The 7,503-nt window shown below is 42.4% G+C and overlaps 1 long non-coding RNA gene across 1 annotated transcript in view; it reads left to right on the top strand.

The window, feature by feature from the left end:
• LOC309441923 overlaps positions 1-6,645 on the top strand; it is a 117,644-nt gene extending 110,999 nt beyond the window's left edge. The window contains exons 2-3 of the long non-coding RNA XR_014184500.1: positions 4,090-4,224; positions 6,489-6,645. This is a non-coding gene — a long non-coding RNA (uncharacterized lncRNA). The remainder of the gene's footprint in view (positions 1-4,089; positions 4,225-6,488) is intronic.
• The last annotated feature ends 858 nt before the right edge of the window (positions 6,646-7,503 follow it).

The raw sequence follows: 7,503 nt of genomic DNA on the forward strand, positions 1-7,503 counted from the left end.
ATGCACACTTGCAGCGTACACTGCCTCAGGGCCCTTTCAGGTATTGCATTTATGGAAAAGCATGTATTTGGAACATGAAACTTGTTACATATTCAGAGTGATTTAAATACAGCAGGTCTTGCTTTTTTTTCAAGTATGACTTCAGAGGCGTTCTTTAATTGTTATATAAATAGCTAATCAGAAAGTTGAATAGTACGGTTTTGTCTAGATCATAAGTGGTTTTATTCTTAGAAATATCCAAGTGTAAACATATTTTTGTTGGGCAAAATATACAAATACCTAAACAGATAAAGGAAAATAATATTTACGTCAAAGGCCATAGGCTTTCACAACCTCTACCAGAGGCTATTGAAATTGTCAGCGAATGTAAAGATTGTAAAAAGCACGTAAAATAATAATTTATCACATTCGCGATGGCAGGCCATGTGAAACTGTATCCAGTAAGGCAGGAGCTGATTTTCCCGCTGTTGACCCTGTTCTCCCACTGCACCCAGCGGCATCCCCTAAGGCTCCTGCACCCAGTACGGGGCTGGACGGGGGGGGCTGGGGGCAGGCAGGGGGGGCTGGTGCCGGCCCCGACCGGCACTACTGGCAAAATTCAGCACGGCAGAGCACGGGTAAATCCCGACCGACAGCACCGGCACGCGCTGCCGTGCCGCCTGCTTTGTCTGACGTCACGGGCGGTAACGGCGAGTGAGGGTGGGCGTCCTTCTGACGTCACTGACGTAACAGCGAGCGCGGGCGGGGCCGAGGCGGGGACCGCGGCCGGCGGGGGCCGCTGGGTGTCGCTGTTGCCGGGCGGTGGCGCGGGGGGGCGACAACAATAGCGGCGGCGTCACGGTGTGTGCCCGCCGCCATCTTGTCCCGGGGGTGCGGGGCGGGGGCGGCACGGAGCCGAGCTGTCTGCCGCCGCAGAGCCGGGGGGCCGCCGGCACGGCCGCCCTTCAGGCTGCGTTTTGCCGGATACCGAAGTAGGGAGGGGCCGCACGGCCGCCGTGTTCCCGTGTCTCCTCGCTGAGGGAGGGGCGGGCGGCAGCCGCCGGTCTGGCAGGTGTGAGGAGCCCCGGGTGCCGCAGAGCAAGCGCAGGCTGCTGCCGGCGCTCGGGGGAGCCTTTGCGAGCAGCTGGTATAATTTGCTGGAAAATTGAGTTTGGGGGCAAAGAGAAAATCAAATCAGGGACAGAAAAGCGGTAAGAATGCTGAACAAGGGCTTGTCCTAGAAATAGAAGATGAAGACGGATTTTGCTGCTGTAGAAATGGCAGCGTGTGCTGAGCTGCCAGACACAGTGGGAAGATACGAGGAGGTGGTGTGAGGTGTAAATGCACAGCAAGTGCTTTTAGTTTCTATCTCTGTCTTAAACCTAGAGTTCGGTTTAGAGGGGAGTCAAAGCTAGGTAAATGCACACCCTTTCCTGGCCCCTTCATGGCAGGCTGCCATTGAGAGCCATTTTTCATCATGTGACCCACACCTTCCTCCATTTTATTCCTGAATTTGGCCCCTGGAGGTGGGTTTGGGCCATGCTGAGGCACATTGGAGGCACAGCCTGGTCCTGAGTGGAGGGTGGTGCAATGACATTCCCCTGCCAGTGACCCTCCACTGGGAGGGGGGCAAAGCCTGTGCCCGCAGCAGCGCAGGGGCGTCTCAGGACAGTGGGTCATGCTTGGCAATTGCCCTTCAGGAATATTTCAGGGTTATAGTGAAAGGGGCCGTTCCGGCTGGGGCTGCAGTTTAGTGATAGGCCATGTTTAGATAGAGCCCTACAGAGCTGCTGCTTGCAACTGCTCATGTGTGGAGAGGTATTCTGAACACCTAATAAAAGGAGACGAAAAATGGAAATTAGGAGATAAACTTGTAATATAAATTATTTGTCATGACAACTGCGCAAAGGTGAAAGATGCTCAATGCCTTAGGCAAGCAAAGGGCCCACTTCTACTCTGACTTAAGCTGTTGATTTAAAAAGGTAGAGTCCATGCAAACTGGTACAGGATCAAGCTTTTTAACTATTACAGAACTACTCAACCTGAATTAGGGTATGCCAAAGAATTAGATGTTGTCTCTCTGAATTGTTCAAAATGACAGAACAGCTACAGCAAAACCACAGCGTTTTAGAGGCAGGCTCTCACCTTTGTTGTGTGGGATTTTGTCTCTGGGGACACTGCCACCATTAAAGGGCAGGAATGAGAGAAGTCCTTGGATTTATTCCCTTCTTCCTTCCAAATCTGAGGTGGAAGGGAGCAGAATGTAGCCCTTCACTCATGCCCTGGTACGTCTTTACACAGCCACAGCTGTCACCAGCCAGACACCACAGGGCTTCTGGTCTATGATGCCTTAGAAAGTTGCAGAACTAATGGCAGCTTGTTACTGCAATATAAACAAGAACACATCCTTCTGCCCATCTCCTTTTCTCCTCAGTCCATGCACTTTTCAGAATAGCTGACTATGGCCCTTCAGCCAAGTTTTCAAGAGGAGGTGTCATCTCCCTAATAAAATGAGACATTTGAAGAGCAATGTGAATCCCCTTTGGACCGAGGGGACCTTTGGAACTCATCACAGAAAACTGCTGTATAAATTCAGCTTTAAAATTTTGCAGTTCAAATGACAAATCGACATTCATCAATACCAGCAGCACTGGTGCAAGAAGCATTGGCAGTCTGTGAGAAAATATCTTACAGTAGCAGCAGGGACAGATTGGGATCCAGTTGTGTTTTGTTTGTTTTCCCCTCCACGTACACCCACAGGGGCACACGGACTAAATAGTGGTCTAGCATCTAGCAACTACTGCAAAGTCAGACATATTGAAGTCAATCCCCACCCTCAAGGATGTGTAACTGTTTCTCTACTAGACAGATTAGATTGGAGTTCATCAGGGAGTTATTCTCACAAGTGTTAATTCCAATCTCATTTGCGCATTTATCCATAGAATAAATAAAACATGAACAGCAGCCATGTGAATATTTACCCAAGGTGTGTCTATCCTGAATTAAACAAACAAACAAAAAACCACAACACACACCACCCATGGCAGGGATGCTGTCTTATGCTAACCCAGCCAGTGAGATGTCCTGGTGACAGCAGGACAGCAGTCTTCCGGTAAGAGCATCTCCATTAGAGTTACAAACTTACTTTGTATGGGTGACCATCAGGTAATCACACTTACTTGTCCTTTTGGACTGCAGAACTGAATTTGAACAAGCAAGTGAGATTTCTTTGCCCGTCAACCAGTAGTTGTAGCAATTGTCTTAGGCATAGTTGTTCTAAATAAAATCACAGATGTTGAAGTCTTCCTCTGCTTTGCTGCTGGTAGCAGAACGCAGCTTGCTGCAGCTGATTTTCTGGTGCTTTCAAGCTGGTTTTGAAGGCCATATAAAAATAAGTTGTTTGTTTAACCTCAAGTAAGCACAGAAGAAGGAAGTCTTTTGGACAAATGGTGATGATCTTCAGTCCCTTTAATGTAGCAGAAAGGAGTCATAAAAGTCCCAGTTCTGCAGTGAAAGGATTCCTTTGATGTAGAGAATGTAGAATAAGCTTTGTAGACCTCTTCCAAACTCCAGTGCACAGTGTGTGTGCTGAGGAGCAGGGCCCCTAGGTGGAGGTGGAGTCTGAGCAGTGTCCTGGCCCCTAGAATGACTGTGGAGACACTTGCACAATGTATACAGTCCTCTGCATGACCACAGTAACTTAGCAGACTCACTAGAGGCTTCAGGGTAGCTCAGGCTCTGGACATCAGGGGAATTTGTTAAGCCACTTTACACCTGAGTTTCCAATCCTCTTCCAAAAATTTCATATATATCAAAAATGATAAAGATTTTGGTGTCACCCACATTCCTGTAGCAATTGCAGTTCATTCATAGAGAAAATATTTCAGTATCAAATAGACTTCCAATGAGCTATGTTGCTTGTTTGTTTTTACAGTTTATTTAGGTTGTGTTCAGTGCAGCTATTCTGGGCTATTTATGATTGTTTTCATTCCTGGTTCTCATCTACTAGCTCTATGTTTCAAGTGAGTGGGAATGCATTCTATCTGTTGTTTCAAATAAAATATTTTTTACAAAATGTAGAGTGTGACATATTCTTTTCTAATCCCACAGGTAAAATCCAGCCTGTAAGAATGCAACTGCCCAGCCTTCCTTATCCTTGAAGCCACCTGCCCGAATGTTCCTTGAGCCAAGACCACATGGGCAAAGGGAAAACAATGAACTCATGGAGAAGTTCACAAGTGGCAGGTGACAAAATGTCCCAGACGTCTTACCAGTACACTGTAGAGCAGGGCTCAGCTGGGCCGGGCCGTTCCCTCCTTCCCATTACTGGGGATTCAGATTAATCATTCCTGGTTACATGACATGACCCCAACATGAAAACAGCATGCAGGCCAGGAGACCCAGACCTCCTTAGAGGACTTTGGTCATACCTAAGAGAGCAGAAGAGTACTAGGGTTTTAATATGAATCATTACCATGTGTAGAATCTGATGAGATGTGTGTTTGTGGCTCAGTTCTGACAACCACCATTCACATTAATTTTTGGAAAGCTTTTCCTTTCATTAGCAAACCTTCAAGTTCTAAATGGCCTGCTGGCTGGAACTGGCCACTTCAGCTCCTATGAAGAGGTAGCTGCGAAAGCATGTATTTTCCACTTGCACAAGGACTCCAGCTTCAAACATGATGGGCACTTTTTTTTTTCCTCTGTCTTCTGCTTCTCCAACAGTAGAATGTTCCACAGAAATAACTTGGTCCATGTGAATTTCCATGGCACTCTTGAGCACAAACACCTTCCCTGAACTGATTGGCCCTGGACCACATAAAGGGTATAGAGGGCATCCCTGTGGTGGAAGGGATTGTTTCATAAGGATTAATGAGAAATAACCATTTAATCCCATAGAGAATGCGATGTAAAAATTCATTTACATTCCTGCTGCACAGTAATGGCCTTATTTCCAGAATCTGTAAGACAGCAGAATAAGTAACACACAACATCAAACCCTTTTTTATTATTTTAGAAAATACGCTGTTTACTGTCAGTGATAGAAAGGGCAAGAGGAAAAAATACCTTTGCCAAACTGTGCTTCCTGGTATGTTCAGTGTATATTCAAGTGCTTCCTGGTAGATTTAAAACAACCAAATGACAGCAAAATACGGTTTGTAGGTAAGGTCCCTTATCAACACTTAGTCTGAGTGCAGAATAAGAAAATATGCAAGATTCTCCAATGAATAAATGAATATTTAACAAATCTGAATGAAGATAAATTGAGGAAATCCTTTTATAAAGACAAGCAAATACATCTTTATAACATAGGCAATAGCTTCACATTGCACATGACAAGGTGTGCTTTGTGTAATAGGGTGAATATGTATTGCTAACTCTGTGGAATACAGTTGAATTGCAAAAATATATTTTTAAATTTTCATAATGGATGAAGGCAGTATGTCTGAGGTTACTCACATTTTAGATTATTATTACTGAAGACTTTTTTTACATCATTAGTTTTTAATATAGATGTTGTTTGATTCCACTTTACAATTTACTCTGGTCTAGAGACTGAATATACAACACGTGGTTGCATGGAATGCAGGTTCTGTAGAACTAAGCAGCTATGTTACTGAATTTTACACATATATCTAGTAGAAAAACAATTTTCTACATTCTTTATTAAACAGCCCATCTGTTCCAGTCTCTTTCCATGTAAAAAAAAAGCAACATAACAAAGTCAACGTACAATTTTTTTAATCTATTAGGTCAAAGAAATTTTCTTTATACACTGACATTTATCAGTAAAGATAAATATTGTTGGAATTTTGCTACAAAGCTCTAACTGAGTGCTTCTCTTCACTTCTCTTTTACACCTCTCTATAGATTCACACATTTTTTTTCCAAAAGAGAGGAGCATACAGTGCTGCCGAGGTAGCATTACATTAAACTGTTGTATAAAGTTTGTCCACTAGGTGGTCCTTAAAGACGTATTTAAGAACATTGTTTCAGGTTTTAAGCCTTCATATTTAAACACATACAAATAAATGCAAATATCTATTTTAATATCATGATTAGCAGCTATGGCTAAAATGACTGTGACTGTTTTGCTCCCTCCTCCCATATTCATTGTGTATTCATCAAAGATAGATAATCTGAAGAATATTTAATATAAGATTCTGCTGTGTGTGCAAGCCTCCAGACTTCTTTAAAAGCAGGTAATTCAAATGATTTCAGCTGGTTACTCACAGAAGCAAATCCTGTGTACATGAAGAAAATCTCATTTGCAGGTCATATACTCCATTTATATTCCAGGGATGCCAAACAATTGGAAGTGATGGATTTCATTTGCATTGTAGTGATGTTGTCAAAAGTAAAAAACAAACAAACACAAAAATTAGCGTTAGCATAGCTGTAAACAACAATTTATAGCACTGACAGGAAAATATTCAGATTCCAAGCACAAAGCTCATTTTACTTTGAGATAGCTTGAGTTTGGATCTGGGAATCTACTGTATGCCTAGATCTTCCAACAGGAGGTGGAATGTCATCAAAACTCGGCAGGTGTGGAGCCACTGTGAGGTGTTTGCAGCAAGTGACTTCTCTAGACAACTAGATCATGCAGAGCTTCTTATTCTTCTGTTTGTTATTCCCAAACTTGAAAGAAACATCATCACTACAGATGGCACGTGCAACTGAAGAAAACTTCATTACATGAATGTCGTGGACCAGAAGACATTCTAACACATCCACAATCAAAAAAACCTGAGATGTATCAACAGCAATGAACATTTTTCTCACACACTGAGCATTAAGGATGACAAAATTCAAAGAAATATAGTAATTTACACCTGCTGAACAGGCAATGATTTTGAGAACTGGATAAAAATATTGTCTGTCTGTCACATATGCCAAATGATCTTGGTATTAAACTTTCTCATTATACAGTAGACACATTTTGCAAGAGTTTAGAAATGAAATGTAAGAAACTTTTCAAACATTTTTAAAAGTTATATGCTATGATGAAGAGAAACTGTGAGTCCAAGAAATAGATCTGCAGCCATTATGGGCCTTTTTTATTACATTGCTATAGTTTTTCAGTGTGGAAATGGTAAATTTCTCAATACATTGTACTAATTTCCATATTCATTTTTGACTTAGCTCTCATTTCTAGTGTGTAAAGTATGATTCCATTAGTCTTCATTGATTCATAGAAAATGTAGCGTGGACTGTGTCTTTTTATTAATGAAAGGAAAACTAAGAATGAAGTTACAGAATGTAATGAGGTTTAGGAATGAGTTTGCTTCATCTTATAGCAGTTCTGATGCAAATTATTACAAGATTGGCAATTCTGAGCTGTATATTGCTTGTAATACAAACCATACCTAATGAAAAAATGATGTAATCAAAAACTGTAGAAAGACAAGAGACTCAGTGTTCCTCTCCTTGTGAGCAATGCTTCTTGCTATAAACTAGTGAATTTATGTTGGTATTAAAGAAGTTACCACTGTAACAAAGAAATTACTATGTTAATCACAG

The sequence above is a fragment of the Streptopelia decaocto genome, assembly GCF_964273445.1.
Source record: "Streptopelia decaocto genome assembly, chromosome: 6".
NCBI classification, from domain to species: domain Eukaryota; kingdom Metazoa; phylum Chordata; class Aves; order Columbiformes; family Columbidae; genus Streptopelia; species Streptopelia decaocto.